Source organism: Megalops cyprinoides, chromosome 25 (genome assembly GCF_013368585.1).
Source record: "Megalops cyprinoides isolate fMegCyp1 chromosome 25, fMegCyp1.pri, whole genome shotgun sequence".
Classification (NCBI taxonomy): Eukaryota; Metazoa; Chordata; class Actinopteri; order Elopiformes; family Megalopidae; genus Megalops; species Megalops cyprinoides.
Genome location: NC_050607.1, coordinates 12,677,233 through 12,687,596, shown reverse-complemented (window position 1 = coordinate 12,687,596; position 10,364 = coordinate 12,677,233).

Genomic DNA, 10,364 nt, shown 5'->3' with positions numbered 1-10,364 from the left:
TTCAGAGCAGACAAAAAATGGGCAAAACCACTGGGGCACCACCGGGGCACAATGGGTAGCACTGGGGCAGCTGTGTGGGCGGGGCGGGGTTCGCTAATGCCAGTACATCTTCATCAACAACCAGAGTTTCTATGCATTTCCCCATTTCAGAATTCCACACTTTTTCCAGACCTCAATAAGCAGATCAGTTTGACTGAGCTTTTGGCTTGTGCTTGATCAGTTTACAAGTCATTATATGTTTGTGCAAGGAAACATCTGGCTCAAAAAGAGCTCTGATGGAAGGCAAAGACTGTGAGTTAACTGTTCGGACTTGTACCCTTTGACTGAAGCTATCGATTTTCTTAATTTATCTGTGTTAAATATGCTTTGTCTTTGTTAAATACTCAGAATGAGCCACCCCACTTTCTAGTTTATATGCCCTCTTCCCACCCCTTCCCACCGAGAAACAGTAGGTTACAGCATATGACTAATTCGCTTCAGAGCCATAGATCTATACCCCTGTGAGTCACATCCAAGAGTAATGACTAAACATGCTGCATTATTATTTAACCTAAGAAGTATGGCAGTAGTACGGAATCACAAACTTTTACATGCTTTTTTTCCAAGACTTTCCCAGGTCTGGAAATTATCAATATTTTTTCCATACTTTTTCAGACTTTCCAAAGCTACACAGGAACCCCAAATAACAATGTGCAGAGAGACTCCGCAAGGCAAAACTACAGAAAATATCACTGCAGACTACGACTGCTGGGTAATGCCTTTGCATGGTATGAAACTGGATTCCAGTATCAACAATTGGCCCACAATTTGTCGAATTTGTGGCTTATCAAAGCCCGTAATTAGCAGACCACAGAAAGGCATGAAAAAAAAAAAAACAATGGCTGAGTTCGGCACGCTGTCTGCCAGAAATTAAAGCGGCACCCCTTGGAGGATGTGAATAATTGAAGCTGCCCAATAAATATTATATAACACAAACTCAACACAGTGGAGGGATTTGGCAAAACAATTCCTCGGGGTTCAAACTGACACACACGCAGGGAATGTGCAGCGGCGATGAAAATCACTAACAGCGAGGCGCTGGCATTCATAATAACCAATCTGTGCTGTGGAGTTTATATATCATATATAATATATTTTTTTTTTTTGTTATTTTTATGTGGGCTTTTTCAGCGTATTGCATTTTATCAAGCTGACACTGCCCTCAAACAATTCTAAAAAAATGTTAGTCATAGGCTATAATAGGGCTTCAGTGCCCTGAGGCTTCAGAGTCAGCTTGCTGCTTCCTCCAGCAGCACAGTGTGTCCGGCCACCATGAGCCTCTGCTCCGTCCTGCACTTGTTCTAGGTTTGTAATGAAATCGCGCTTTGGGTAGAGTGGTGTGTGTGTGTGGTTCCCCTTGGACTGCCCCATGTTTCCCTGTAGGCACACCTGCCCTGTCCTGTACGTGCCTGTGTGTGCCTGTTGTGCTTAGATAGTCCAGTGTGTACCAAGGTCACTGTTAGCCTGACACCCCCCCCCCCAATTTCAACAACTCACTTCTGCTGCTGTAACGAAGGTGAAAGTCTGCACCGCCGCGAGTGACATCCCAACCTCTGTTGCTGTTACACAGCCCACTCTAATCATCAACATCGTTACCAGCTGGGCTAAAGGCAGCTTGTCCCGAGCTCCACGGGCAATAACGCTAGCTAAGTCTCCGGGAGTGATGTTATCGTCAAAACTGCTCTGCTGCCTGCTGCCCTCCTGGCTTCATGCAAGACTCTCACGCTGCTTCTTTCAGCGCGGCTACACTGTGAGACACTTCTTTCACACTGAGAGGCTTGGTGCTTAGTGGGTAGTCTGAGCTGCCTTTACAGTAGGAATGGGCACTCACACTGTATGACACATGCCAGGATCAGTGTTGCTAAAGTTGGGGAAAACTTCTCTGTTTGGGGGGGAATTTTAATTTGGGGGGGTGGGGGGTTTCCATGGAGGGGGGGGGGGTTCACTTTATAATTGCGGGAAACTAAAGTGTGCTTTAAAGTCTGTTCAGTTATAGAGCTTCTGGCGCATCTTCCTGCCAGAGAGAATTGCTAAGGTTGCGTCTATGAATGCTCACTGATGAAAACCAAAATGCAGGTCAAAATCACAAGACGTAATGTTGGCACACTATATAATTTCATCCAATCATACATTCACTCTGTCACACTTTCAGCAATTTAGTAGCGCCCCACCTCCACCATTTGACTGAACGGCACGAGCCACAGATGAGACAGCTGGCACAAAGTGATGCTGATTGAGCCGACAGCCTTATTATTATTGTATATTTTTTTAATCAAATAAAATTGCCGCTTTTTTGATATCAAGTGGTATTTTCTTACATATATTTCTTCCAATTGTCTTACATACAGAAAACCTTTAAGTGCAGGTAACAGTAAGTAAACAATCAATAAGGATTTTATGGAAGATTAGATTGTTCTGCAGTAAATGTGGCAGTGTTATTTTAAGGATGGGGAGGGGAATTGACTTTTTTAGTCAATACTATGGAAATACAGCTGGGGTACGCCTACTCCCAATACAGGGGACCTGGCAACCTTGAGCCGGACGTTTTCAGATGAAGAGGAGAAAAGACTTGACTAAAACCTCCCAACAAAAAGGTATTTTCCATTTATACAGTAAACTACAGGGTAAAACTTTCCACCAAAATTACCGCAGTGAGCTGTGCCACATTTAGGATGGATACGCGTTACTGCACTCACCGCAGCCAGCTACATAGCGTCCTCACCGCTGGCGCCCGCGCTCTCCACACTGCCAAGATAAATTGAATAAGAAACTAAACTGAAAGGAGCAAAGAAACTGGAAATCTTCAGACTTTAAAGGCAATGAAAATTGTATATCTCAAGAAACCAGCATAAATTCCGTCTGTTTCAGAAACACTTTTGATGTCCTCAGACAAACACACTTTCACTTACCAGTTTAACCTTTACGTTAGCTTCATCGTGTGAGGAATTAACGTCACTCTTGCGGGCCGTTGTTGCAGATTAATTAGCATTAAAATAACCAACTTTCTCTCATTTAACGTTTAGAACATTATCGAGGCAGATAATATGTAATGAAAACGGTAATACCAATAAATTACCTCAGCCTTGCACTAACGTATTGACTTGGTTGTTGAGCTCGACATGTGGAGCGCGTCTACCGTAAGCCGTTTAGCCAATTACGTGCAACAAAAACTAGTAAAACTGCATCATTGATACTGATGTCGAGGAAGCGATTGGCGGAACTACGTGTCGTTTTGTTTGTGTTCTTTCTTCATGCTAAGTGTCTTTCATGAAATAATTTTCTTAAAAACAAAGATATCCCAACAGCGGTCATAAAATTAAACTTGGATTTATTGCGCTTGGAAAAATTACTGCTGTGTCCACAATGGTAATTACATCCCTGAACATTTCTGTTCTGCTTCAGGTGTAAGCTAATTTACTGCAATAAGGAACTCACTGATTCATTTTGGAGTACGAATAAAACAGTAAACTTCCACCGCATGAAACGGAATTATTATTATTATTATTATGACAGCGAACGCACCGATTGAATTTACTTAAAGAGGCAATTGGTTCCCTGTTAACTCTGCGCAGTAAATTTACCACAAGCATATATATTTTTGTACATTGTATTATCATGATATTTCCATTTATATCATGGTACTTGGCTGGCTCTTAAAACACCACCGTTGTTGTGCAATATACTGTGGTATGTTTGGCAATACAATGACATAATATTACCGCGGCAGCTTGGCAATACTGTGCCAACTCACAGGTGCAAAACCTGCTATTTGTGAGCTATTAATTCTCCTCCAGGGTTAATTCGCCTTGGGCAAGGCTTCCCAGCCGTCCCACCAATCACAAAAATGACCAGGCAAGTAATGTTTAAAGCATTCCCCTGGAAGATTGATAGGTGGAGCTTCACAAAACTGACAAGAAGGGAGAGGTAGCACAAATTACAGTTCCACATATGCAATAACTGCGGTGTCTTGGGTTGCTACATTATTATCATTATTCTTTTGTATTATTCAGTTTTAAAGGATTGCAAGGCCATTTGGAAGTCTTGAGATGTTGACCCCCACCTGAGGTTCTGCAGGGGGTAAGCAATACCGTGCCCATACCTCAACAAAGAGCCCTTCTTGCGTGGCACTTAATAAACCATGGCCCAGGGTGTCTTATTTATGGTAATAACAATTGTCTATGCACCACAAGCATTCTGTACATAATTTAGAAAATTGATTATCCCTGTTTTTTAAATTATCTCAGACAATAGAAGACTTTTGGCTGTACTTGAATGGTTTAAGCAATTTGCTACAGCAGAATATGGTCCAAAGGAAACGCTTATGATCCTTGCCTGTCTTATTATTTTTTAAATTAACGTTACAGTATTTAATGCGGTAATTTGATAGATTTGGTAAGGTGTTGTACCTTTAAATTGATTCATTAATCTTTTTTTTTGGCTTCATTTAAATGAGTACCTTTGTGCTGTAGCTACATCAGTCAAACCTCCATTCCCTCATTTGCTTGCAATGGCTGTGTACATATTGTGCTCACAAACGTAAACACCTGCACACCTTAAACAGACATAAGGGTCTCTTTCAGGTACTGAGATTGTACTTCAATCTGTCCAAGAAATCAATCCTTACATGCTGTCACAGGCCAAACCAATTTAGCTGGCACAGTTGTACACTGCTGGAGGGAAAGTTTAATTGTATTCTGAAGAAGGCTTCGTGGGACAGCATAACAGTGAAATGTTACGACCAAGGGCAACGGAAATGTGAATGAATACTAAACTGTAGAAAAAGGCCCACTGAGTACAGAGTTTACAACAGCAATAATAAGACAGCCGAAATGTACTGTGTTGTCCTGTTTCAGACCACAAGACCGCCATTCAGTGGGTAAAACCTTTCAGAAAGTTCGGAGGTGCTAAGTGGAGCCCCTGCTTATTCATGTCAAGAGAAATAACACCTCCCTCAGCCACCTTTCCAAAAACTTGCTAGCTGTCAATTGAACTCAGCCCTCAGTAGAAGCAGGTATCTCACAATGTTTACTGAATAACCATCAGAGGATACCAAAGTAAAACACTCTTGAGCCAGTTCCCTGCACCAGAGTTGCCCCATGAATACTAACTGCACAGATCCATAAGCACAGATCACAGGGCATATTGTTTTAAGATAATGCAGGCGACACAGGCAGCTGGCCTTGCCATCGCTGCTGCAGGAGAATGCGGGCCAGGCCGATGCCGGCGAGATCCAGGCCCCGCTGTCTCCCCAGCTGCCAGCGGCTGCTTATTAATGAGGCAGGGAGGACGCGCATGCTTCCCCCGGGCCCTTAATGTAATGTAAAGAATTAACTGCTCCATTAGGGCCCAGTGGCTGGGCTTCGCTTAGAAAAGGGGGGGGGGGGGGTTCAATCAGGGAGTGCGTCTGTTCAATGTTGCGGCGGTCGGGAGATAGGGAACGTCACTCTGTTTGTGCTGATGAGGGGAGGGATGGATGGGGGAGGGGGGGTTAATTCCTTGTCTCCAAAATAAAGTATGCTGCAGAACTGGCAAGGAGCATTTTGATCATGCAGAGTGGAACAATAAGAGGGGGGGGTAATGGAACTACAGCGGAAGTGACTCCGCAGGGCTCACAGAAATTTTCCCCTCATCTCTACATCTCACGACAAGGTGGAATTTCTGACTGCGCATTTTGGACACGCACGGTATTTGTGGCCAGATCTGGCAAGTTTGCCGTTTGGCACGTCTAGATAAATGTGGGCTGCTTTTCGTCACCCTTGGTTCACAAGCAACCCTTCACAAAACTCCCTCTTACATTTGCCACTCTGGAATGGCCTACTTATGTGTGCAAAGCCAGTCTCTGTGTCCCCAGGTGTGACCAGCCACATGCGATATGGTAAACACTGCTGTTGCATCAAGATGTGGTGTTGAAGTCAATTTTGAAAAGATGGCTATTTAAATGTCATCAGTGTTTACTCATTCAATTAAGGCGTGATGTTTTTGGGAAAGGGTATGGCATTACCACCTTGTGGAGATGAGGAAGGCATCTCACCAAATGCAGGAGCTGTTGGCAGAAATGTATCTGCAGATGGCAAATTTTTAACAGGTGTCTCCACCTACGCCCGCATAATGCGATAATTCATAGGCAACAATGACACCTGCTGACCTTAATCATGATAAATGCATATGAGAAATAAGACGCAATTTTGACAATGTGTCATGCACTTCTTTAATATAGCAGTTTCTCATATTCACAACAAATACATTTACCTCTTTCTCCTTTAATATAATACAGTCTTAAATATTTTTACACAGAAATAGGTTCTCAGAATTTCCTCTATCAAAACAATGTTTTAAACTTTGTCTTTTTTATTTTTTTAGTCTCCATGCCTTCTAGCAAACTGACAATATTTTCACTGTACAAATTTACAAGTGAACTGACTCTCCCAAAAAGATGGGTGAATGAAAGTTCCTGAAGGATGAAAAAAAAACAAACAAAAAAATGTGTGGGGTAAAGGGGGGTTATAGGTGTGGACAAATGGGGGGGGGGGGGGGTTTGGGGTATAGCAGTATTTAAATGGATGGGGTTGGGGCTACAGTAGTAGAGAAGGGAGAGCAAGTTGATGAAAGTAGTTGGAAATACGTCTAAAGGATAGGAAAATGGGGGAGTCTGATGGTTAAACTACTCGAAAGAAAGAACAGAAAAGAAAAAATGCGGCAAAACGATACGATGGGAAAGTGACGTCTGAATCAAGTTAGTCCATCTTTACAATGGATCATGCTTTAAAAGATATACCTCTGTAACAACATTCTTCTCTTCAAAAATAAAAATATTTTTACAAAATAAATACAGCACTATTAAAACACAAACTCCCAAAAGTTCCTCATTTTTAATATCTTAGGCTTGTAACTTGTAACAGAAAACAATGTTGCTCAAGGGAGGGGAGGTTCTCAAAAACAAAGAGGTCCCATATGCATTGTAGACAGCTCGCTCCATTTCCAACAGGTGCTGCGACAAAAGTAACTGACTGAATCCATTTTACACTCCTGAATTAATCCTAACGTGGCAAAACAATTTTGCCCTTTACTTACAATGGTGAACATTCACTTAAATGATTTCTTAAATCACCGTCACGAAAAACTGGGACTGCGATCAAAAGACAGCTGAATGAAAATGTTTTTAGCTGAAGAAAGATGCGCCAGTTTATTATGACTCAAGGACTAATCTCAGTTCACAACAAAACATGGCTAATACCCTCAGGACCTGTCTTCTTTGGACTGCCTCCTAACAGCGCAGTTTCTGATCCGAAACCAATTTATAGCTTCATAATGGGTATTTATATTTATGTAGTCATTTCAGCTGTGGTAAATTCTGAAGGATGGACTGTCATTTGATTGAGTTTTGTCTGAATCACTAGGAATGCCAGCATGCTAATGTGAACTTGCAAAGCAGGTGTAGTGGAAAAATGAGGCAAAAACCCAAGAACTTGTGGAAAACGGATTGCTGTGCTGGTCAGGGCTTGGTTTTTCTCACGGCACACGGACAGTTTCTGTAACCCTCTTGCGGAGCAGCTCAGAACAGAGCCCTAAACAGTGATTGGAGAGCGACGCTTCGCTGAACCCAAAAGCGCATGTGCCCTGCTGCACCCTCTCTGGCTTATTTCATTTCGGCGATTTCGGAAAGGTGGATCACGCCGCCGACACCGCGTCCGAGCACTGAGGCGTGCCGAGCGGCAGCGTGCGGCGTGATGATGTAACAGTTTACAGCGTGCTAAACGCCAAGGGGGATTCGGCTTAAGCTCCGCAACACAACCGCTGAAATTATTCAAGACCGCGCACTATCGTTCGCAGCACCTTGAAGCAACTGCTAGAGGAAACAAAGAGCCTGTATGACTGCACCTCACTCTGTACCTCGGGGGGCAAAGAGCTTTCCCGATCTCTTACTAAGCGCTTGATCACAAATGCTATTTCAACGCGTGGCTGGCATTCCTTCTGAGCTGCTGGTCTGACACACCAACTTTAATTTCACATTAATCTATCTGGTTCAGCTCTAACTTGTAGTCACTTGGGCCAAGTGCCAGTTCAACTCTGAGCACTTTCCTCCTGTGCTTTTGTAATTATTTATATCAGCCAGAGCACGTTGCTCAGGATTCTGTGCGCACAACGTTTTTCAGAAATTAATTTGAATGGGATTCGCAAATCGTAGACCAGTCCAACCATTTCAAGCCTCCCAAGAGACAATCTGATGATGCGCTGCTGGGACAAAATGAAATGTTCTTTGTCTTGCTGTTCCGATCAGCATTAAAAAAAAAAACAAAGCAAAACCAAAAAAAACAGAACACAGCTGTGTTTTGTGTGGAATGCTTGGTAAGGACCTCTGGCGAAAGGGAAGGTCACCCTTTCGAACCACAACTAGGTTCTCACACAGCGAATGTGTGGAAGCTGAAAGCAGCACATTACGTACTTCTCTTTAAGGCTTAGACCCACTTGCTCGCTAAGAAAATATGACTAAACACACCCTTCCAATCAACTTCCCACTTCAAATACACAAGCTCTCTACTGTTGCCCTTAAACATTTCAGATGCAGTGCCAGCAGTAACTGACCTGGAATCAGCTAACCCGACCTCAAACCATGTCTATACGAGCTAAAACTGATCCAGAGCCAGTGCTTGGGACTGCTACTTAGCAATTCCTTCAGCATCACTAATAGGGATGGGGTTTACACAAAAAATTAAGTCTTGCTGTTGTTTACCTGCCTCTTGTAACATTTCCGTTTGCATCTCTTATGTTTCCCCAACAGAACACAACCTTCTTGGAGACAAAGAATAAAAGGTACCCAAATATGAATGCATTTCAACAATATAGAACTGACAGATCTCAGACAGAAATCTCTTTAGTGAATGAGGCACACAGTACCAACTTAACAAGAACAAACAGACATAAGTCAGCCAGTGAAAAGCAATGAGCCCCCCCCCCTCTCTCCCCCCCCCACCCAAGCCTTCAGCAAAACCAAGGTACAGAACACAGGAACTCGTGGGACGCTTGACATATCTGCAGATACTGCTTCAAGATGCTGTCCTCCATTTGCTCTCCTTCCCATTATCGTTTCATCATTCCTTTCCCCAGCGGTTCGACACGAGAGTAATGTACTTAGGCACTCCGCCGCCCTCCAGGGACATGAATGATACATTACCACTGGTCCTTCTACCACGAAGACATCAAGGTTCCTGAGGCTTTTAAAATGTACAGCTTTGTACATATCCGTGGAGGAATAACCAACAGCCGAGAGCACTGCGCCGCATCAAAGAGAAATTTCAGAGAGAGGAGGAGAGCCGGGATCTGTCCCAAGGTGCACTTCACACGCGTGCCCTCTCTGGCTTTGCCCCCAAAGCCGCACGTGGCTACACATCCAGGCGAGCCCTGATCCAGTGTCATCCGAGCCTAACCTACCGGGGCAGTGCAACGAGCCACATTAACTGCACTGTTCTTTGAGAAGCGAGTTGAACCGATTTAAAACAATATTTAGAGTAAAGCGTAGAGAATACAAAAGTACCACTAGTGTGAGCGAGCCCCGAATGTGCCTCACTGGGTGCGTGCTTCAGCAGGACTGCTCTGTTTGTGGTGCCGGCTAACAGCCAAAGGCAAACTCTCACATCATGTGCCATAACATGTCTGAGGCAGGCTGTTTTCTTAATTTTTCTTTGTGACAATCACTCAGACCCTGTAAATGGTGGATCGATCTTAGTTGTTACGATGAGTCAACGAGACCACGGACATACTTTTCTCCTGACTGTTTTTTTTTCTGAATTCCAAAGTCAATTTCAAAAACACTGATATGATATTGTGAAAGTTTTACTTTTGTGCCCTAACATTACTTTGCACGTACAAGGAAAAAGATACACATCTTACAATTGTTAATATAAAATAGCTTAAAACACCTTGACCTTGGTTTGTTGACAGCCCCAACAAAAGAGCCTGCCCCCTCCACAAAGACAACACTACAAATGCAGGCTCACTAGTCGTAACAGCTGAACATGTCTAGAGAGCCAACACTGCCCCCTACTGGTTTGCAGAAGCATGCAGCGCAAGGGACCTCACAGTAAGCTTGTCAGAAAGGGGGTGGGGACTGCAGGTGAAAATATGAAAGGATATGGAACAATGGGGGGTGGGGGTGGTTCCCTCTCAGTCAGCCTCAGCATACCCTGCACTTCCTTTCCGCCAGTCCCTCAGTGCCACACTGAAAAATCCGGCGTACGAGTTATGCTTCTGTAACAGATACACCAAAATGATCCTCCAGTGTTTTCTCGACTATGTTACCCTGTAGAGAGACAGGCAACAGGGACTAT